This window comes from Mus caroli, unplaced genomic scaffold (genome assembly GCF_978045245.1).
Source record: "Mus caroli unplaced genomic scaffold, Mus_caroli_1 scaffold_1, whole genome shotgun sequence".
In the NCBI taxonomy this organism is placed as follows: domain Eukaryota; kingdom Metazoa; phylum Chordata; class Mammalia; order Rodentia; family Muridae; genus Mus; species Mus caroli.
The window spans coordinates 184084588-184109234 of NW_028227256.1; the positions used below are offsets into that span (position 1 = coordinate 184084588).

A 24647-nucleotide genomic window follows, 5' to 3' on the forward strand; every position below is an offset into this window, starting at 1 on the left:
ACTAGTAAGGTCTAGGAATGGAGACACAGCTTGATGGTTAAGAACACTGGCTGGCTGCTCTTGCAGAGGACCCTGGTTCAGTTCCTTTCACCTGCCTGACAGCTCAAAATCATCTCTAACTCCAATTCCAGGGGATGCAGCACCTTTCTCTGGCCTCTGAAGACATCAGGAATGTACATAGTACATACACATAAACATATGTAGGCAGAACATCTATACACATAAAGCAAAATAATTAAAAGTTTACAAGATGAGTTTTATGTTACAAACACACATGTAAGCAAAATGACAGCCCTGTGGGACATCCTTGAGTTGATTTTCTGACCAATAAATGAACACCAAGATGTTCATTATAAAGCATAGACTTCTAAGAACCAGGGACTCAGCACTGGGTTTTGATGTTCATCAATTCACAAATGTAAGGTGTGTGTGTGTGTGTGTGTGTGTGTGTGTGTGTGTGTGTGTGTGTATGTGTATGAGAGAGTGTATGAGTGTGAGAGCATGTATGTGTGAGTATGTGTTTGTGAGTATGTGTATGTGAGAGTGTATGAGAGAGAGAGAGTGTGTGTGTGTGTGTAAGAGTATATGTGAGAGCATGTGTATATCTGTGTGTGTGTGCATTAAACAGTGTATGTGTGAAAGAGTGTGTGTGAGAGTATGTGTTTGTATGTGTGAGTGTGTTTATGAGAGTGTATGTGTCTGTGTGTAAGAGTGTGTGTGAGAGAGCATTGTGTGCCTGTGTGTGTGTCTGTTTCTATATGTGCCTGTGCATGAGCCAGTGGATGTGTGTGTGAGAGAGAGTGTGTGTGTGTGAGAGAGCTTGTGTGCCTATCTGTGTGTGTGTGTGTGTGTGTGTGTGTGTGTGTGTGTGTGTGTACTTGCATGCACAGGTGCATGGGATGGCAAGAGGACAACCTTGGATACCATTCCTTGCTGTCTACCTTATTTGATGAGACAGGGTTGGCCTAGAGCTTGCCAACTAGACTGACTGACTGTTCTCTGAGCCGCAAGGATATGACTATCTTCGCCGTCACAGCATGATAGCTACAGGAGCAGGCCACATCCTGTGCTGTTTCTCTGAGTAGACTTTGGGTCCTTGGGCTTTCAAGGCAAATGCTTTCCCAATGATCCCCTCAGCCCAAGGAACACGTTAATATTTTTCTATTTCCTACTTCATTGCCCCTTCTCTGCCTTTCACATCTCCAGAGTTTTGTGAACTAGGAAGAGCATTGTCTACCAGATAGACATCACTATCCAGGGAAACGGTTGATATCAGATTATGCAGAGCACTGTTTTTCAAAGATCAATGCCTACCACAAAATGCCAGATATCCATTCCTCACAATTTTAGTCATTTCTCAACAGGTGAGCACACAGGTAAGTTAGAACCTCAGAATCGAAATCTTTCTTCAGATTCGCAGATACCATCTGCCAATGCCAGCTGGTTTGCTGGCTCTATGACCCTCTCTTGGGACATAAGCCCACACACAAAGATCCTTCAGTAAGGCTGGCTTGCTAATGAGAGCTGAACCCAGACACAATGGCTGTAATTGGTGCAGACGTTTTAATGTCATAGGTTGGCTTTTTCTATTATCCTTGGCTCTGGTGAATCCAGGCACACACAGTCACATTCTTTACCTGTAGTTAGCTGTAATTTCAAACTAGAAGGAATTCTTTCCTACTTTCAAAACCACAAAATGAAATCAAAGAAATAAGATATTTTGCAGACCCAGGTTCCCCCTTGATGAGAGGGGTGAAAGCCAAGCACTGGCCTCCGGCTGGAAAGAACTTTAAAAACTTCTGATTTTTATCATAGGGCCAAATGACCTGGGCATATGGTAGCCATTACAGCCCCTGGCTCGAAGCCCTCTCATGGGCATGTGTATACCTGTGATTCAGCACCCAGGTGCAGCAGAGGGGGCGGGCGACAAAACAGAGACAGTAAGGAGAACCAAGAAAATGAAGACTGTCCTTGTTTGAGTTGGGTCTCCCTGTGGCCTCGGCTACTTTGGCAATAGTCTAGGAAGGCAAGCTCTGGAGTGTCAGTTCTAGTGGCTATTCATCGAAATGGGAGACACAAGTAACTCTGCCTATTTATTCACCATGGAAACCAAACCAAAACAAAAACAAGGGCTAAGAGATGGATGCCTGGTGTTTCTTAGTGGCCATTCTTCTTTGAGAAACAAGACTCTGAAAGTTTCCCTGGTTATTTGAGTTTATGTGGTAGACAGTGCTTAGTATTTATCAGGGCCCTGGTTTCCTTTATACTCTGAAGAAACTAGTGTCATGGTTTGCTTTCTATGTCTGTGCTCAATACCATGATCTTAAACAATTTAGGAGATGAGCTTGCTTGTCTTATACTTCCACGAGACAGTTCATCACTGGGAAAAGTCAGGGCAGGACTTCATGCAGAAACTTGGGATAGGAGCTGAAGAAGAACTATGGAGGAACCCTACCTACTAGCTCACAGCTTGCTCAGCCTGCTTTCTCAACCATTCTAGGATATTCTGCCCAGCTGTGGCATCACCCACAATATACTGTCCCCTCCCACATCAGTCATTAATCAAGAAAGTGCCTCCATTGACATGCCTACTACAAGTTGCTCTAATGGAGACAATTCCTCAACTGGAATCTCCTCTTCCCAGATGACATCAGCTCATGTTATTTTAGCAACAACAGCAAAACCTAACTAATATAATTGGGTAGCTCTGTCCTGTTCAGTTTCCTAGTCATGCCTCCAGTCAGATAGTTCTAGAACTATGGTGTTTTATCTCTAGAAGGAGTTTCCAAAGGAAAGATGAGTCTCACCACACAAGGGGAGCATTAACGTATGAGGCAGTGGCTACACGCCACAGTAGAAACAATCTTACAGGAATCAGAAGAAAAGCAGAGCAGAAGCACATGGCCTGGAGAAACTGCAAGTTCTAAGCTGTGGAAGATGATAGTATAGTAGTTGATCTGCCCAATCTAGGCACACATCATGTAATCATATTAACTGTGTTGTGTTTTCATTGCTGGGGCATATTTGGGAAGAGATTTATTCTTCAACAAGAACCAACCAGATGTTCCTGTCCAGCAATTGCAGATAGGACACATTCTTTGAATGACCTTGCAGAACCATGATGATCAATCAGACTGCATTTTGATCAAGACTGTTTAGTTATACAGATCTCTTCATCCCTATCCCAATTCCCTCCCTATTTAATCCCAAAGCTTATGCCTATGCCCCAAAGAGACAAGGGACATGAGCATAGTCCCTGAACCCCTTTAGTTGTACTCTCTAATGTGGCCAAACGAACCAAATCTCTTTGCTGAGCCTTTTACTGTTGGTTATGCCTTGGATTGACTTATGGACCTGGGTGGCACTAAAACTCTGAAAATTCAAGTTGATAGCCCCTCATGTCACCCACTTCCTTGCATAGTTTTCCTCTGCTTAATGCACAATGCTTGGTGCTGAAGAATATATTTCCTAGACATTGTTCAATTTGGGATGACTAGAGGGTGCAAATGTCTGGCTTGTGATAAATTCTTTAATTAGTTTAATCTCCCTTGTGACAAAAATAACCTGACCCCTCTTAAGAAATAAAATAAAAACAATACCTTAGGGGAGAAAGGGTTCGTTTCAGTTCACAGTTCCAGGCTATAGATCACCACTGTGAGGATATAACAATGGCATGAGTTTTGACATTATTACCCTTATCACACCCATCGTCAAGAGGAAAGAGTGAGTAAATACATCCTTGCTTGCTTGTGCTTAGCTAGGTTTTCCACTCATACAGTCCAGGACTTTCTGTTTAGGGAATGGTGTCTCCTAGAGTGGGCTGGGTCTTCCCATATCAATGCATTTGATTAAGGCATAGATATGACCACAGGTCAAGGAACTATGAAACATCTCCCACTGACTCTTTCTAGTTGGTTATTGGTTGTCAAATGGATAACTACAGGACTGTAATGGGGCATGCCCCATGGTGTGAGATTGAAACAAGACACCACCCCACCTGATGGCATATACTCATTGACTTCTTACCCATCCTCATCATCTGAGTCCACTCCTCCAATAAATTTCAGAAAAGGAATATTTGCCTTGAGTTCTGCTTTCAGGGAACTGCACTTAAAACAGCAATTGAAAACAGCAATCTTGAAACATCAATTTACTTCCAATGAACCATTACTGTTACTATTGTTATTACTAAGTAAGAAACATCTTTATTCACGGAGTATCTCAGGTAGAAAGCTCTGAGCCCTTTGGAGTCTGAAGACATACCTAAGTAGCAGATGTGCTCCCGAAATGGGTGTGAGCTTCTGGATTCTGTTCCCAGTACTAAAGTAAAATACTGACTCTCAATCTTCATTAACAAATTAAAGCAGCCTGTTCATTTTACTTCCAATGTAGGCACACATCTCTCTATACCTGTGTCTATGTTCTTACTGCTGCCGTCATAATTTCTCACATCCAAGATGGCCTTTACACTCCAGATACATTTCCTATAGTGTAATCAGGGCAGCAGGCTGAGGCTTGGTGGATACTTCTGAACATCCTCTAGCCGTTCCCTCTGAGCTGCTCAGTGGTGCTCAATGAAGCTTCCCTAAAGTTACACAAAGCAAAACATCACAGCTAATGCATAGATAAGAATCTAGAATGTTAGGAGACCTGCAAATCACACAAAGATAATGTTAAGCATTATCCATAAGATAATGTTGTTGCTTGACATATTGCTTATTGACATATTACTATTTGCTTATTTTTGAAAGCATAAAATACTGTTTTATAACAATGTTTATATATAGTGGATTCATGAATTTTTTTGTAAGTAAGCATCTTAAAGTACACGTGTCTCAGTACTAAATCGTAATATAGGGAAGTAACCCAGTGCGTTTCACTTGAGCAGAAGATCTGAAGGATTCATCAATTCTTTGGGTCTTTTGACCCTGGCCAAATTCTTTACCCTATTCTTTTGAGAAACCTGAGACATGCCCATCTGACTGAACCATTCTTGGTTTTCTGCGTCTGTAACTGCATAGCACAAACTCAGTCTGCCTTCTGCAATAACAAAGTCCAGGTCTGGTCCATAGTTGATAGTTAATAAGTAGATATTGCTCTTTTGTCATGAATGGGACACATTTTAGAGCAAATTTACATTTTAGACCAGCTAATTAGGCTAATCTCTTTTTACATGTCTGTATGTATACATATGTGTGTTCACATTTGTACATGTATATAAATATAGTCTACTACATTAAAAAGCGCAAGAACTTGATAGAAATAATTCAGACACAAATATATTTTTCATGGAAACCACTCAGACTTTACACTTTAGTTCTAGCGAGTGAGTACTGCCCCAAGTCTGCAGCCTGTTATTTTTAGTTACATTAAACCCTGACATTTGTAGGAAAATAGACGGAACTGAAAAACCATTATGTTAAATGAAGGAAATCAGACTTAGACTACTTCATGCTTGTTTATCTTCATATGGAAACCTTTGATTCTAATTTTCATGTGTCTGTAAGTAATGAAACTTGAAAGGGTTCACTGGAGGGAAAGGGGATATCTTAAGGGAAAAGGAAAACTAATGAAAGATAGTGATTGTACATAGTACAGTGGTGGGGGGAAGGGAAGAGATTGGGAAGGGAGATGGAGTCGGTGTAGGGGAGGGGCACATGCAAACAAGTAAGCACATAAGAAAATTCTCTGAGGAGACACCTTAATATGTATGCTAAAATTTAAATGATGACAAAAGGGGCCAGAGAAGTGGCTCAGTGGGTAAAGGTGCTTGTTGCCAATCCTGATAACCTGAGTTCAATCCCTGCATGCCACAGGGAAGAGGGAGAGAGCCAACGGCTTCCAAGTTCTCTTCTTCCACGTGCCATGTGGGCCTTGTGTGCACACACATGTGCACACACACAAATAAATATGATTTAAAATTATTTTTAATATATTTAATTGTCTAAGAACCCAGGTTAATTTTCTCATACCACGCTTTATCTAGCAGATTTAGTTACACACAGTGTCCCTTTTGTTTCTGGCCTGCCCAGAATATGAGGACACATGACTCAGCAAATCCTGTGTCTGCTCACCCATCACGACATATATTTTTTTTAAAATAAGATTTATATTTCTCATAGATGTAAAAAAAAATAAGTCAAAATGTTTTTAAGTGATAAAGAGTGAAAACAGAAGTCACAAAGGCTAAAAAGTGGTGTGTGGCTTGACTGAAACTGCTTGCTCTCTGCCTTTATTCTCCACTAGTCATCAGCCGTCCTGCATAGCATGATGGCTGCAGTTAGGCATTCAACTTGCCTGTTGTATGAACTCTTGGTAATTATTCAGTTGTAAATATCAAACACCTTCTATTAAGTTCCAGAACAGAAGCTAGATACGTCTGGCTGAGTGCTTAACTCCTTAACTTTTATTTTCTGATTCATCTGCTTTCTCCACTCTGGTCTATCATATGCCAGAATAAAGGAGAATTTTCCAGTTGAGGTGAGGAAGAAGTAAAGCAGATTCCTTTAGCTTTAATGTTTCATCGCAAACAAGTTCATAATGGTCTCTGTGTGTGTGTGTGTGTGACCGCAGTGTTACGATTTCTGCTGTCTTTGAGGAATTTCAGCTCACACATAGGATACTGCAGAACCAGGAACAGCCTAGAGCATCCTACTCACTGAGCAGCAAGCACACAGGATGTTCCAAAAGAAGACTGGTGTGTGCCTTCACGGGAGCTGCAAGAAGACAATAAACCTATTCTGTGCTACTGGTTGCTTGGTTTCTGGTCTTTCCCCGGGGTAAACAAACGGCAGATCGTTTTTTCTCCATGATGAGAGTCTGAGCTTCGCTCAACTCAGCTTAGTTCACTTAACCATCAATTCTGATAAGAAAACTTGGAGCTAATTCTCCCAAGTTAAAGTTGAATTCCTGCCCCAGCAGGTGATGGCCACTGAGCTGCCTAATTTCTCCATGCCCTTCACCTATGAGAGGGATGTTAAGGAAAGGATCTGCACTAAGGAGTCTAGAATGAAAATTAAATAAATGCTCAAGAAGTACTTAGACCATAGACCTTGGGTTCAGTAAAATTTAGCTGGTGTACTTTCAATAGCAAGGTCCTTATTGCTATTTAATGGTTCCTAGTAAAGTGTCTCTAACTCATGGAAGAATTAGGATGGTCCCTTTCACAGAAAGTCTTTTTCTGTGTGGGATATGAGAGCGCTAAGTCTTCCAACTTCCCTATGGCTTCTACTCGCCAATAAGAAGGTTATGATGAACTTTCTGAGTTTCTCAAGAGTGGGGGGAAGCCCTTTCAATTGTTGTGGATAGGTGAATGGTTATTTCTCCACAGGACATGGAAGCATGGGGCTGTAACCCCAGCCACTTAGAAGGCCAGAGGACTGAAATTCCAAGAGCCAACCTGGGCTATAAATGTTTTTCAAGGCAACCTGCATGGGGATAATGCTCAGTGGTAGAGTGTTTGCCTAGCAAGCAGGCAGCCCTAGGTCCAATCTCCAGCAATATAAAGCAAACCACGAAAATTCTCTGTCCCCAACCCCCAACCTATTTCTCTGGTTTGTTTTTTTTTTGTTGTTGTTTTTGTTTTTTGTTTTTTTGTTTTTTTTTTGCATCAACTGCTTCTTCCAGCTGTTGGAAGAGAACCGACCACCAGGACAGAGAGATCTCGCAGCAATGATCTGCCCACGGTTTCTGTGTGGCATCGCCACCCCACAAAGGGTTGTTATAGTTGTTATTTGAGCTCTGAAATCTGCTCCATGTTCATTGCTCCATTAGTCCATCAGTTGCAGTTAATTAAGAGGGCAGCAGGAAGACTGAGGGAAGGCATCTTCAGTAGGACTGTTCCATTTCCCAGGCAGAAGAGCAACAGAAGCCGCCACCCACTGAAGTCAACACCCTTGCAAATCTTAGGCATTCCCCATGTTTCATAGCACACGGCATCCTCAGGATACTCTCCTAAGTGTGTGTGTGCACTGAGAAGATGAACTATTCTGGAATTGAGGCATCTGCCTTTATACCTTGTCGGTTTGCTAGATTTAGACGATAACACGTAGCCAATTACACATGACGTATTTCTTCCGAGGCCCCTGATGTGATGACGTGTGCCTCTAATTGGTGCTCAGCCACCCTTGTTTGTTAACTATGAATGGCAGATCTCGGCACGCAAAATTTACCAAATTGAGATGCAAATCTCCTCCTGCAGCTTCAAACACGCCAACTGATTAAGACACTTTTCAGCGTTAACAAAATGTCGCAAGAGTCAGAAACTCTACGATTTTACCGTGGGTTTAGCCAGGGAACACGCAGTCATCCTCACTGCCATTGCTATCATCATCATGGTCTGCTTCACGGAATACCGTTTGTTTTGTTTTTCACTGTCTCTATTGTTCAGCTCTTTGACAAATCTGCTCCACAGCCGGTGTGTGTGGAGTGTGTGTGTGCTCCAGGCTAAATTATTACAATGCTTGTTAGTTTGGGAGGTTAATAAATGTTTATTTAAAACCATTATTTCTTTAAATAGACTATGTGTGATTATTTTGTTCTCCCCTAAATTCATTTAAAGCAAAGAGTAAAATCTCATATAGTACAGTAACTTTTCTCACATATTGCAAAGTCTTTTTTTTTAATTTATTTTGATTGCGAGGTCCCTCTATCTGATGCCTCCACTAAAAGAAAAACCAGACAGACACTGTTACTCCAGTCTTTCTTCCTATGGGATTCTATCTACACAGCACTTTAAGGTGTCAAGAGAGCGATGGGGAGACGGGGACTCTTTGAGTAGGTCTTCAGGCTGTAGTGACAGATGTTCTGAGGGGGTTGCCTTTCCCAATACCTGAAAACTAAGCTGCAGTTTCTGGACCCTATCCTGGCCGCAGTGGGCATTCCAGGAGTTACCTGACTGTACTGGCTAGTTTTGTGTCAACTTGACACAGCTGGAGTTATCACAGAGAAAGGAGCTTCAGTTGAGGAAATGCCTCCATGAGATCCAGCTGTAAGGCATTTTCTCAATTAGTGATCAAGGGGGGAGGTCCCCTTGTGGGTGGGACCATCTCTGGGCTGGTAGTCTTGGGTTCTATAAGAGAGTAGGCTGAGCAAGCCAGGGGAAGCAAGCCAGTAAGGAACATCCCTCCATGGCTTCTGCATCAGCTCCTGCTTCCTGACCTGCTTGAGTTCCAGTCCTGACTTCCTTGGTGATGAGCAGCAGTATGGAAGTGTAAGCCAGATAAACCCTTTCCTTCCCAACTGCTTCTTGGTCATGATGTTTGTGCAGGAATAGAAACCCTGACTAAGACACTGACTGACTGAGCATTGGACTATATTCCCGCTACTCCAGCTTCCACACTGGGACCTCTCTCTGTCACCATGCCATTTATACCATCCATAGAGTTGAATACATTCAGTGTCTATGTTTAAAAGCCAGAATATATTCTCTTGTTTCCAATCAAGTCCTTCAATTTTTTTATGTGCTTTTCTATACAGAGGTACACTCTGCTTCACAAGCCAACATGATTATAGCTACATTGCTAACATATTATTCTGCCAGGGAAGTAGTCATTCCCTGATTCATTTGACAAGCAGAAGAATGTATTGAATGGTCATAGTATTGGCCATCACACCGAGCACAGCACAGACAGGCTCTTTCATAACAATGGCCACCTTTGAACTAGAACATCACTTTCTGTAAGTCCTGTAGACTATTTCATGAAAAGACTTTTTCATTCTTCATTCCTTTTTCACCTGGGAATTTTTCTCTTAGCCATAGGTAAGTAGGCACATACAATAGCTATGGGAGTCCAATATATATTGCTGGCAATAAATCATAAAGAAATGTATTCCAAAACAATTCTTATATACCATAACTATACCACTTACTAAAGACTAGGGTGCATATGCATGCTAATGAGATGGATGTGCCTATTGGTTTATTCAAAAAATGAATCATGGCTGAATATTTGATACTGCAAAGCACAGGGAGTCTTCATCATTTTTAATAATTGATTGATATTGATTGCTGTTTTTGATTTTGTAATTATCAGTGCTGAGGAAGTCATTTCATATGAACATACACAGTATAAGATGACCAACGTATATTCACAGCCATTTCAGAAATAATTGGAAATTCTGTCTTGATCCCAAAGCAAACTGTATTAAACTATATTTTTTATGAGACTCAAGTTAGCAACTCAATATCAAGTTCTAAGAAGTCTAACAAAGGGCAAGTCAAGGATAGGCTGATTTACCTCTCATGTGCTCATTGGCTAAGTTGTTATAATCACACCATTATGCTTCTACCAGCAGAAAACTTTACATGTACCATAAAGTCACTGCAGCTCACACCCTGTGTAACCTTGAATGTGACCAGAGTGCTTCAGGCATTGTTTGGTGATGTGATGTGATGTGACAGCCTATGCAGTACCAAGTGTGCATGTGCTGTGTCCAAAACAAAGGCTCTGGTGAAGTCCCACAATGCAACATGGGCAAGTGTTGCCAGAGACATTTTGGATTTGTTAATTGTTTGATTTCAAATTAATATTTGATAGTTGTATTCTGAGAAAACTTTTACTACTATTAGTCTGTTTGTAACCCCCAGATTCAGTTCTGCTTCCCATATGAGTTGTGAGCCACCCAGTTTAAGGAGCTGTGAAAACATCCTGTCACTACTTCAGATCATACGAGAATGACTGTTAAGACAATACTTTGATAGAAAGGAGGTGAGACTATACTACAGATTTAAAAAGTAACAGAAGTTGTATCTTAGTGAATTAGAGGAAAGAACATCTCAATAACCAAAGTTAATTAATGTATGCATTGGATCAGCTATTTTGTACCTAGCTGTGCCACAAGAAGAGTGACAATCATTCAAACTCCAAGTCATTGCTCTGTTACTGAACTTCACGCCACAGTCAAGGAGAGAGTGAGAAAGTATTAAGCTATCAGTAAGAAAATTAGATAGGACACAGGTCATGTTATGCTATGAGAATTTTATACATACAAAAGATGTGAAGTACATGTCTTGTTGAGTAACTGCTCTGTGTCAGTAACTGATTTGGTGGTTGAGGGAGCACAGAGAATGGAAAACCTGCATGTGGAGAGACATCCCTAAAAAGGAAAGAAACAAGTGGGCGGGTATAGTCTTAAGAATTGTGCTGTGGACAAGAGCAACACATGTCTGAGAAGACAGGGAGTGGTGTCAATGGGGTCAGAGTTGGTGGATCTGTGTTGACGGGGGTCAGACTCAGTGGATCTGAAAGGTCCTTCTGAGAAGCTGGCAAGTGAGCAGCCCTGTGAAGAGGCTTGGATGTTGAGGAACATTTCCGGTAGAGAAATCACTGTGCTCAAAAACCCAAAGGAGGAAGACACTGTCATCCAGGGAACAGGAGATGCTCTCTCCTCTCCTCACTGGTATGCCATGATTTGGAAAAAGAAAGTGTGTGTTTTCCAATGGGGACTGTGAGTTGACAGAAAGACACTGTTACCAAAGCTAACTACTTAGGGGCTAGGGAGATGGTTCAATGGGTTCCTACCTAGCAAGTGTGAGGACTTGAGTTTGGACTCCCAGGACCAGACCCAGTGGCTCAATTCTGTAATCTCCAGTACTCCCAGGATGAGATGGCAGGTAGACACAGGCATGCACCTGGATGCGCATGGCTAATCTAATGCACACAGCAGACAAAGAGATCCTGACTTATGGTGGAAAGTGAGAATTGACAACCAGGTTGTCTTCTGACTTCCATTTGTAAAGAGTTGCACCAAAAAATGCACATACACACACACACACACACACACACACACACACACGCATGCACGTGTGCACACAGAGAGAGAGAGAGACAGAGACAGAGACAGACACAGACAGACAGAGACAGGGAGAGAGTAAACCTAATGCTGTTAGTTGTTTCAATCCACTCCATGTCTTAGTGTGGTAATACATTTTAAATAACCTCTCTTTCCATACTGCTGGGGCTACAAGCATGCACCACGGCATATATCTTTGTTATGTGGCTTCTAGAGATCCAATTACAGTCCCCATGCTTGTAAAGCAAGGACTCTACCAAATGAGATAGCTCCTCAGCTCAAGATTTAAGAAGGAATATCTAGTGTTTTCATTAATTCTCTTGACTATATGAAGGGAGGAGTTCTAGCTGAGCCTATTATAAAACTTTATATCGTCATTTAGCTTTCACACACATTGCTTCTGATGCAGAGTTGGGACTCTACAGACTCCAGAATCTCTACTTCCTGCAATTCATGTTTTCTAGTATTATTTTCTTAAAATCATCATCATCATCATCATCATCACCCCAAGCTAAAGTAAGAACAAAAGGCATATTTCCTGTTTATACTGTTTGTGATTTTGCTTTCTGTTCACGTTCAATGGTATCTCAGGAACATCACCTTCCCTCAAAGGTCCCAGTCCTTTCCTAACTCTGGCTCATTTTTGCCTTTGCACACCAGCTCCACCAAGCTCCTCACACAGCAATATCTGCTGGGCAGGACTCATTCCGAGGGTGACTGGACGTCAGTTCACAGGATCCTTTCCCAGGGGAAGGGACTGCTGAAGCCACTTCCTGTAGTGACAAACTCCATGGTGTTTCAGTGTTTGCTTTTCTCTTGCGATGTGTGTGCTTAGCATTCTATGGGTGCGTATGATACAGGAGACCTGATAGTTGTCCTTGGTGTCTTATGGAGAGGTGCGGAGGTGACCAGTGCAGTGGAGCTTTGGAAGTGAAGAGGCTGGCATGACTGGGAACTCTGACTGACAGGGCAACGGCCAAGACAACTTGCCTCCAGAAAGGGCGCCAACAAGTCAAGATGGATTCATCTCCCCTTAGTCATCACTGGTAGCCAGAATGGCTTCTCTGCTGGGAAAGCATGTGAATCCAAGGTCTCAGGCCTTGGTCCTCTGCTTCAACTGAAGTTCAGCACTCCATAGAACTGCCTCATGGGGCATAGAAAGAGGCTGTCTTTCTGTGCTATCAGCATCTGTACACGGACCAGGGGAAGGCTTTGGTTATCCTTTTAAGCCTCACCCTTGGGGGAGGGAGGCTGTGCCACTTTCCTGTGGGGCTGAGGAGCTGGGGTCCTTGACATGATTATGCCCATATCAAAAACACACATTCGTAGAGCGCAGGGTCGGCTGACACCTGCCATCTACCCATGACCCCCGCCACAGGATTTTGAGACTGCTGGTGAGTGGAACACAGCTTCTGCTCCAGTCCAATCACGCGGGACCTGAGACTGCTCTGGTTGGGGAGAGAGAAATCCGGCCTACATAGGGCCACAAGCCTCTTCCGGTCAGAAAAGCACCGGGGTAGCAAGGGCGCAGGGTCGGCTGACACTCGCCAGCTACCCACAACACCCGCCACAGGATCTTAAGACTTCTGGTGAGTGGAACACAGCTTCTGCTCCAATCCAATTGCGCGCGGGACCTGAGACTGCATTAGTTAGGGAAGCAGAAAACCGGCCTGAGTAGGACCACAGGCCTCTTCCGGCTGGACCAGCACCGGGGTACTGCCAGCTACCCACGACCCCCGCCACAGGATTTTGAGACTGCTGGTGAGTGGAACACAGCTTCTGCTCCAATCTTTAAACAGTGACAACGACAACAACTAACCTCAGAGATTACCAGATGGCAAAAGGTAAACGTAATAATCTTACTAACAGAAACCAAGACCACTCACCATCATCAGAACCCAGCACTCCCACTTCGCCCAGTCCAGGGCACCCCAACACACCGGAAAAGCTAGACACGGATCTAAAAGCATATCTCCTGATGATGGTAGAGGACTTCAAGAAGGACTTTAATAACACACTTAAAGAAATACAAAGGAACACTGGTAAACAGGTAGAAGACAATAAAGAGGAAGCACAAAAATCCCTTAAAGAATTGCAGGAGAACACTGCTAAAGAGTTACAAATCCTTAAAGAAAAACAGGATAACCTAATCAAACAGGTAGAAGTCCTTAATGAAAAACAGGAAAACACATCCAAACAGATGATGGAAATGAAAAAAACCATACTAGACCTAAAAAGGGAAGTAGACACAATAAAGAAAACCCAAAATGAGGCAACACTGGAGATAGAAACCCTAGGAAAGAAATCTGGAACCATAGATACGAGCATCAGCAACAGAATACAAGAGATGGAAGAGAGAATCTCAGGTGCAGAAGATTCCATAGAGAACATCTGCACAACAATCAAGGAAAATGGAAAATGCAAAAAGATCCTAACTCAAAACATCCAGGAAATACAGGACACAATGAGAAGACCAAACCTACGGATAATAGGAGTGGATGAGAATGAAGATTTTCAACTCAAAGGACCAGCAAGCATCTTCAAAAAAATTATAGAAGAAAACTTCCCAAATCTAAAGAAAGAGATGCCCATGAACATACAAGAAGCCTACAGAACTCCAAATAGACTGGACCAGAAAAGAAATACCTCCCGACACATAGTAATCAGAACAACAAATGCTCTAAATAAAGATAGAATACTAAAAGCAGTAAGAGAAAAAGGCCAAGTAACATATAAAGGCAAGCCTATCAGAATTACACCAGATTTTTCACCAGAGACTATGAAAGCCAGAAGATCCTGGACGGATGTTATACAGACACTAAAAGAACACAAATTCCAGCCCAGGCTACTATACCCAGCCAAACTCTCAATTAACATAGATGGAGAAACCAAAGTATTCCACGACAAAACCAAATTCACACATTATCTCTCCACGAATCCAGCCCTTCAAAGGATAATAACAGAAAAAAACTAATACAAGGACAGGAACCACGCCCTAGAAACAACAAGAAGGTAATCCCTCAACAAACCTAAAAGAAGACAGCCACAAGAACAGAATGCCAACTTTAACAACAAAAATAACAGGAAACAACAATTACTTTTCCTTAATATCTCTTAATATCAATGGACTCAACTCCCCGATAAAAAGACATAGACTAACAAACTGGCTACACAAACAAGACCCAACATTTTGCTGCTTACAGGAAACTCATCTCAGAGAAAAAGATAGACACTACCTCAGAATGAAAGGCTGGAAAACAATTTTCCAAGCAAATGGTATGAAGAAACAAGCTGGAGTAGCCATTCTAGTATCTGATAAGATTGACTTCCAACCCAAAGTCATTAAAAAAGACAGGGAGGGACACTTCATACTCATCAAAGGTAAAATCCTCCAAGAGGAACTATCAATCCTGAATGTCTATGCTCCAAATACAAAGGCAGCCACATTCATTAAAGAAACTTTAGTAAATCTCAAAGCACACATTGCACCTCATACAATAATAGTGGGAGACTTCAACACACCACTTTCACCAATGGACAGATCATGGAAACAGAAACTAAACAGGGACACAGAGAAACTAAGAGAAATTATGAATCAAATGGATCTGGCAGATATCTACAGAACATTCTATCCTAAAACAAAAGGATATACCTTCTTCTCAGCACCTCATGGTACCTTCTCCAAAATTGACCACATAATTGGTCACAAAACAGGCCTCAACAGATACAAAAATATTGAAATTGTCCCATGCATCCTATCAGATCACCATGGACTAAGGCTGATCTTCAATAACAAAATAAATAATAGAAAGCCAACCTTCACGTGGAAACTGAACAACACTCTTCTCAATGATACCTTGGTCAAGGAAGGAATAAAGAAAGAAATTAAGGACTTTTTAGAGTTCAATGAAAATGAAGCCACAACATACCCAAACTTATGGGACGCAATGAAAGCATTTCTAAGAGGAAAACTCATAGCTCTGAGTGCCTCCAAAAGGAAACTAGAGAGAGCACACATTAGCAGCTTGACAACACACCTAAAAGCACTAGAACAAAAGGAAGCAAATTCACCCAAGAGGAGTAGACGGCAGGAAATAATCAAACTCAGGGGCGAAATCAACCAAGTGGAAACAAGAAAAAACTATTCAAAGAATCAACCAATCAAGGAGCTGGTTCTTTGAGAAAATCAACAAGATAGATAAACCCTTAGCCAGACTCACTAGAGGGCACAGGGAAAGCATCCTAATTAACAAAATCAGAAATGAAAAAGGAGACATAACAACAGATCCTGAAAACATCCAAAACACCATCAGATCCTTCTACCAAAGGCTATACTCAACAAAACTGGAGAACCTGGATGAAATGGAGAAGTTCCTAGACAGATACCAGGTACCAAAGTTGAATCAAGATCAGGTTCATGATCTAAACAGCCCTATATCCCCCAAAGAAATAGAAGCAGTCATTAATAGTCTCCCAACTAAAAAAAAGCCCAGGACCAGATGGGTTTAGTGCAGAGTTCTATCAGACCTTCAAAGAAGATCTAATCCCAGTTCTTCACAAACTATTCCACAAAATAGAAACAGAAGGTACTCTACCCAACTCATTCTATGAAGCCACAATTACTCTGATACCTAAACCACAAAAAGACCCAACAAAGATAGAAAACTTCAGACCAATATCCCTTATGAATATTGATGCAAAAATCCTCAATAAAGTTCTTGCTAACCGAATCCAAGAACACATCAAAACAATCATCCATCCTGACCAAGTAGGTTTCATCCCAGGGATGCAGGGATGGTTCAATATACGGAAATCCATCAACGTAATCCAGTATATAAACAAACTCAAAGACAAAAACCACATGGTCATCTCGTTAGATGCGGAAAAAGCATTTGACAAGATCCAACACCCATTCATGATAAAAATCTTGGAAAGATCAGGAATTCAAGGCCCATACCTAAACATGATAAAAGCAATCTACAGCAAACCAGTAGCCAACATCAAAGTAAATGGTGAGAAGCTTGAAGCAATCCCTCTAAAATCAGGGACTAGACAAGGCTGTCCACTTTCTCCATACCTATTCAACATTGTACTTGAAGTCCTAGCCAGAGCAATTCGACAACAAAAGGAGATCAAAGGGATACAAATTGGAAAAGATGAAGTCAAAATATCACTTTTTGCAGATGATATGATAGTATATATAAGTGACCCTAAAAATTCCACCAGAGAACTCCTAAGCCTGATAAACAGCTTCGGTGAAGTAGCTGGATATAAAATTAACTCAAACACATCAATGGCCTTTCTCTACACAAAGAATAAACAGGCTGAGAAAGAAATTAGGGAAACAACACCCTTCTCAATAGTCACAAATAATATAAAATATCTTGGCGTGACTCTAACTAAGGAAGTGAAAGATCTGTATAATAAAAACTTCAAGTCTCTGAAGAAAGAAATTATAGAAGATCTCAGAAGATGGAAAGATCTCCCATGCTCATGGATTGGCAGGATCAACATTGTAAAAATGGCTATCTTGCCAAAAGCAATCTACAGATTCAATGCAATCCCCATCAAAATTCCAAATCAATTCTTCAACGAATTAGAAAGTGCAATCTGCAAATTCATCTGGAATAACAAAAAACCTAGGATAGCAAAAACTCTTCTCAAGGATAAAAGAACCTCTGGTGGAATCACCATGCCGGACCTAAAGCTCTACTACAGAGCAATTGTGATAAAAACTGCATGGTACTGGTATAGTGACAGACAAATAGACCAATGGAATAGAATTGAAGACCCAGAAATGAACCCACACACCTACGGTCACTTGATCTTCGACAAGGGAGCTAAAAACATCCAGTGGAAGAAAGACAGCATTTTCAACAAATGGTGCTGGCACAACTGGTTGTTAACATGTAGAAGAATGCGAATCGATCCATTCCTATCTCCTTGTACTAAGGTCAAGTCTAAGTGGATCAAGGAACTTCACATAAAACCAGAGACACTGAAACTTATAGAGGAGAAAGTGGGGAAAAGCCTTGAAGATATGGGCACAGGGGAAAAATTCCTGAATAGAACAGTAATGGCTTGTGCTGTAAGATCGAGAATTGACAAGTGGGACCTCATGAAACTACAAAGCTTCTGCAAGGCTAAAGACACCATCAATAAGACAAAAAAACCACCAACAGATTGGGAAAGGATCTTCACCTATCCTAAATCAGATAAGGGACTAATATCCAATATATATAAAGAACTCAAGAAGGTGGACTCCAGAAAGTCAAATAACCCCATTAAAAAATGGGGCTCAGAACTGAACAAAGAATTCTCACCTGAGGAATACCGAATGGCAGAGAAGCACCTGAAAAAATGTTCAACATCCTTAATCATCAGGGAAATGCAAATCAAAACAACCCTGAGATTCCACCTCACACCAGTCAGAATGGCTAAGATCAAAAATTCAGGTGACAGCAGATGCTGGCGAGGATGTGGAGAAAGAGGAACACTCCTCCATTGTTGGTGGGATTGCAAGCTTGTACAACCACTCTGGAAATCAGTCTGGCGGTTCCTCAGAAAATTGGACATAGTACTACCGGAGGATCCAGCAATACCTCTCCTGGGCATATATCCAGAAGATGTCCCAACCGGTAAAAAGGACACATGCTCCACTATGTTCATAGCAGCCCTATTTATAATAGCCAGAAGCTGGAAAGAACCCAGATGTCCCTCAACAGAGGAATGGATACAGAAATTATGGTACATTTACACAATGGAGTACTACTCAGCTATTAAAAAGAATGAATTTATGAAATTCCTAGCCAAATGGATGGACCTGGAGGGCATCATCTTGAGTGAAGTAACACAATCACAAAAGAATTCACACAATATGTATTCACTTTAAGTGGATATTAGCCCAAAACTTAGGATACCCAAGATATAAGATACAATTTGCTAAACGCATGAAACTCAAGAAGAATGAAGACCAAAGTGTGGACACTGTGCACCTTCTTAGAATTGGGAACAAAACACCCAGGGAAGGAGTTACAGAGACAAAGTTCGTAGCTGTGATGAAAGGATGGACCATTTAGAGACTGCCGTATCCAGGGATCCATCCCATAATCAGCTTCTAAACGCTGACACCATTGCATACACTAGCAAGATTTTGCTGAAAGGACCCAAATATAGCTGTCTCTTGTGAGACGATGCCGGGGCCTAGCAAACACAGGAGTGGATGTTCACAGTCAGCTATTGGATGTATCACAGGGCTCCCAATGGAGAAGCTAGAGAAAGTACCCAAGGAGCTAAAGGGATCTGCAACCCTATTGTTGGAACAACATGATGTACTAACCAGAACCCCGGAGCTCTTGTCTCTAGCTGCATATGTATCGAAAGATGACCTAGTTGGCCATCAATGAAAGAGAGGCCCATTGGACTTGCAAACTTTATATGCCCCAATATAGGGGAATGCCAGGGCCAAAAGAATGGGAATGGGTGGGTAGGGAAGTGGGGGGGCGCTATGGGGGACTTTTGGGATAGCATTGGAAATGTAATTGAGGAAAATATGTAATAAAAATATTAAAAATTAAAAAAAACACACATTCACTTCATGACTTCATTCACTCAGCACTTTCTCCATTCTCCACACTTTATTATTATTATTATTATTATTACTTTCTTTCATCTTCTTAACAGATGCTTCCATAGTCAAAAACACCATCACTTCTGGACAGCAGCTGTAGCTTCCTGTTTTCCCGATGATTCTATTCCAGTCTTCTTCAGAATGTTCTTCCTAACATGTAAATAGTACCAATCCCTCCCAAGCTTAAACCCCTGAGTGGACTCTCATTACTCCTGCTGGATTAATGTCTGCTTTTTCCTTTCAGTCTCAACTCTCCATGAAAGATACAGCCATGTCTGTCTTGTTTAAGTGTCTCTCCAGTGTGAGGAGAGTCATGTACATAAAGGATGGTAAATGGATGCTCTTGAATGAATGGAATCCAAATGACTATTGACCTCTGTTGTGGAGCTAGGGATCAAACCTAGGACTGCGCACATGCTAGGCAAGCACTTAGCCCTGGTTCCCTTTAGAAAAATGGATTTTAGTCATTTTAGTGGGGAATAAGAATACATTTGGCTGGGTGTGGTGGTGCACGCCTTCAATCCCAGCACTCGGGAGGCAGAGGCAGGCAGATTTCTGAGCTGGTCTACAAAGTGAGCTCCAGGACAACCAGGGCTATACAGAGGAACCCTGTCTCAAAAGAAAAAAAAGAAAAAGAAAGAAAGAAAGAAAAGAAAAAAAAAGAATGCATTTGGAGGTATGAAAGTGGTTTTGCATAGTTTGTATTCACTGAATCACGTGTTTACTTTTGCTTTAATGTCTCATGCTCATTAAATAATATGCCCCACAAGACAGCAACTAGTCTGTTTTGTTCTCTATTCTATTCTGGTTCTGTGCCAGGTTCATGGGAGGTGCTTAATAAGCAATTTGCTACATGAAAGATTTCAATTGCCAATGGGATTTGTGATGACAAATAGTACAGGTTTGGTCACAATTATAAAAATACAACATTAGGGCTGGAGAGATGGCTCAGCAGTTATTTAAGAGCACTGACTGCTCTTCCAGAGGTCCTGAGTTTAATTCCCAGCAACCATAATATGGTGGCTCACAGCAATCTGTAATGGGATGCACTCTTCTGGTGTGTGTCTGAAGACAGTTGCAGTGTACTCATATAAATAAAAATATCTTTTTAAAAGTACAACATCAGTTATAAAAGCTATGGAGGACAAGATTCTCATACTCATTAAAAAATATTACAAAGTCCCTACCATGTGCCAGATACTGCTAGGTGCAGTCCTACTGTCATGAAGCTTGAAGTCTGCTGATAAACAGGCAATTACATTTAGCTAGATATTTTTTTAAAGAGAGATAAAGAACAGAGCACTTCATGGAATATATAGGACACGTTTAACCCATAGCGGGGGTGTTAAGTGATTTCTAAATTGTTACTAGTTACAAGAAGATGTTGACAGAGCTTTCTTCTTTGTAGCCCAAGGTTCTTTCTTTCTTTCATCCAACATTTTTTTTATGTTGAATTTTTTTAATTAGGTATTTTCTTCATTTACATTTCCAATGCTGTCCCAAAAGTCCCCCATACCCTCCCCCTCCCACTCTCCTACCCACCCACTCCCACTTCTTGGTCCTGGCATTCCCCTGTACTGAGGCATATAAAGTTTGCAAGACCAATGGGCCTCTCTTTCCACTGATGGCTGACTAGGCCATCTTCTGATACATATGCAGCTAGAGACACGAGTACTGGTTAGTTCATATTGGTGTTCCACCTTTAGGGTTGCAGATCCCTTTAGCTCCTTGTGTATTTTCTCTAGCTCCTCCACTGGGGGCCCTGTGATCCATCCAATAGCTGACTGTGGGCATCCACTTCTGTGTTTGCTAGGCCCTGGCATAGCCTCACAAGAGGCAGTTATATCAGGGTCCTTTCAGCAAAATCTTGCTAGTGTATGCAATGGTATCAGTGTTTGGAGGCTGATTATGGGATGGATCCTCAGATATGGCAGTCTCTAGATGGTCCATGCTTTCGTCTCAGCTCCAAACTTTGTCTCTGTAACTTCTTCCATGGGTGTTTTGTTTCCAATTCTAAGAAGGCGCAAAGTGTCCACACTTTGGTCTTCGTTCTTCTTGAATTTCATGTGTTTTGCAAATTGTATCTTATATCTTGGGTATTCTAAGTTTCTGGGCTAATATCCACTTATCAGTGAGCACATATCCCAGATGCCCTTCAACAGAGGAATGGATACAGAAAATGTGGTACATTTACACAATAGAGTGCTACTCAGCTATTAAAAAGAACGAATTTATGAAATTCCTAGGCAAATGGATGGACCTGGAGGGCATCATCTTGAGTGAGGTAACCCAATCACAAAAGAAAATTAATTTTTCTATGAATATTTAAATCTAACATAGTTGGGTCTGGAGAGATGGCTCGGTGCTTAAGGGCACTTGCTGCTCTTACCAAGGACACAGCCAGGTTCCAGTCCCACCAGCCACACAGGACCTGACAGCCATCTGTAAAATCCAGTTTCAGATTCTGATGCCCTTGTCTGGCTTCTGAGGGCACAAAGTACACACTAAGTGTACTTATGTGCCTGCAGGCAAAACACATAGATAAAAAAATTTTTAAAAATGTTTCAAAATTAATAACAGCTGAAAATATTTAAAGCATTTTATCACTATCAATCAATATCTCTGCATTGATTCAAGGCAGATATTTACCCATGACTTGTCTTTAAATTTCCTATCAAGATTTCTAATATCTTGAAGAAAGAAAATCCTGAAAACATCACTTACTACCGGAATGTTCTATTAGCTAAACATAGTGGTGAATACTTGCAATCTCAGCACAATCACAGAAGAGAGACAAACAGAAGGATCAGGAGTTCAAGGCCAGCCTCTGCTATGCAGAGGATTCAAGCCTTGGCTATACGTGACCCTGTCTCAAACTCATCAAGAATGCACTCTCACCTGGCTTCCTCAAGCTACTAAGGGTACAAAAGCTACGTTTTGGTGACTCCTACTGTTTGATAATTCCATGCATACGCATATCTTTATTTCATCCATAAACTTTCACATCTTAAAGGAGCTGTTTAGTGGCTGCATGGTTGTGGCTTTCAGAGCTAAACTAATAGTATTAATATAGCTTGAAATTTCCATTTCTTCACAAGCATATGAAATACCAAGGCTCCTTTTAGACAGCTAATATGCAGTTTATTGATATTTACAACATGTTGTAAAGCTAACCACAAGCAGAAATCCTCTGCATCCCAACAAAAACCAATCAAAAGGAAGATAATGGAGTTAGCCTCTTCGTGACTGAGCACAGCATGTCCACATTAACAAATTTGCTAATGGGGTAGTCATGTGTTGTTCTCAGGACGTGCGGTACTGATTCCACAAAACAGAGTAAAACAGGCACAGTAAGATCAACGACTAACACATGAATAGCTATTCTTGCCAATTGTGTGAAGGAGAGGGGAGAGAGAGAGAGAGAAAGAGAGGAGAGAGAGAGAGAGAGAGAGAGAGAGAGAGAGAGAGAGAGAGAGAGAGAGAGAGAGAGAGAGAGAGAGAGAGAGAGAGAGAGAACAGTGCCTAGAAAGTAGAGTCAGCTGACCTTGAACGGAGTCAGAATATACCTACCTCAGATCTGTGTGACTTGGATAAGCTACTTGCTCTCTGTGACCTTCACTTTATTCAACTGGGCAATAAAAATGATCTCCTGAGGGTTCATGGGAAAGAAAACATGATCGATGTCAGAGGCTTTAAAACACCTCCATAGATGTCAGGATGCTCATAAAAATCTCCCCAGAGAGGAGGAAAAGCTCCCTTGTCTATGGGAAGAAGCGGGGCTCCCTTCATTTCTATTAGATGTGGGTGAGAACTTCTTAACAGAGCTTTAAGCTGTATTGTTTCAAAATGCTGTAAAGCTGTATTTGGTTACAGGCATGGCATGATCTAGTCATGAAATGGGCACTGTCAAGGACAGGTTGACAGTGTCACACAGACAGCCCCTTTCTTCACAAACCATCAAGAAAGTTCTATTATGAGAAAATAGGAAGAGGCTTTTAAGAGTTGAAAAAATATGCAAGGAAATGTTTTCCTCTTTGAGTTGGAAAATATGAGACCATTTAAGCGTCACAAGACTATTCGGTTTTAAACCATAACTGTCTCTTCCCTCCTGACTCAACTTAAAATCTGATTATCATAATGAGTAGTGTCTTTGTGCCTCTCAAGATCTGATTTTCTGGTCGATACAGGGGGACCCCTTCGGGAACGGCACCCAAACCTCCTCTCCTACAAAGCCACATCGATTTCTAGCGCAGCGATGTCCAGCTCTCATCTCTGACCCTGAGCTGCACTGGCTTGCTCCTTAGCCGCTACCGATTACATTTGGTCCGAGAGCTATGATCTATTAGTTATCCGCCCCCACGGTGGCTCTGATAAAATACCCCAAGGAGAAACAGCTTAAAGGAAAACAAGTTGGCTTCTGACTCACAATCCCGGAGGGATAGAGTCCAGGGTGGTGGAGACTAGGAAGAAAAAGAACGGGGTAGAGGGGTGCGGGGGCTCGGACTGGGGCTCGGTTATTCTCATTTCATCTACACACAGGAAGCAGAGAGAGAATGAGAATCAAGACCAGACTGTAAAACCTCAAAGCCAGTGCTCAGTGCTATACTTTCTCTAGCGAGATTCCACTTCCTAAATGTTTCCATTACGTCCCTTTGTAGCTTCCCTCCGCAGCGATGTGGAGGAGAAATGCCACTGTAGTTGTGTGTTTTTAGACACTTACTTGGTCCTCAATGGGTGGTGCTGTTGAGAAGGCTATAGAACATCCATCGCTGATGTGTCTGCTGTAAGTTTGGAACCTGAGAATTAGTCATGGCCAGCCGTTAAACTCAACTTATGCTCAAAGTTGGAACGGACGTCTGATGAAATGAACCTTGAGCTGAACTGCTCATCGTTTACAGAGGAGTAATGCTAACATTTTTCAGTTGTTTTAAAACCCAGTGAGAACTTCTGAACAGAAACCAAACCTATATTTTTGAAAACCACTGACCCGGAATAAAATGAGAGCATTGGAATATTTTCTGGAATAAATTTGAACCAAATTGATATTTTGCTAGATCCAAGTCCCTAGTTAAGATAAAGTGTGTGGTCATGTACCATAACAGAGCTAAGTAGCCCACCCAGAGATTAAATATGTGGCCTTTCTCTCATTAGTTCTATATTTTATAAGTAACACAACGGTCATGTCATGACTTCCACAGAGCACTTCACTATGAAAGGAGAGAGA

The 24647-nt window shown here is 41.6% G+C and overlaps 1 long non-coding RNA gene across 1 annotated transcript in view; it reads right to left on the minus strand.

Annotated features, from left to right (window-relative positions):
• The window catches only part of LOC110304649 (uncharacterized), a 28656-nt gene extending 4452 nt beyond the window's left edge, over nucleotides 1-24204 (minus strand). Inside the window, exons 1-2 of the long non-coding RNA XR_002379094.1 lie at nucleotides 24144-24204; nucleotides 22994-23072 (exon numbers count right to left, since the gene is read on the minus strand). This is a non-coding gene — a long non-coding RNA (uncharacterized LOC110304649). The remainder of the gene's footprint in view (nucleotides 1-22993; nucleotides 23073-24143) is intronic.
• Nucleotides 24205-24647: the final 443 nt, after the last annotated feature.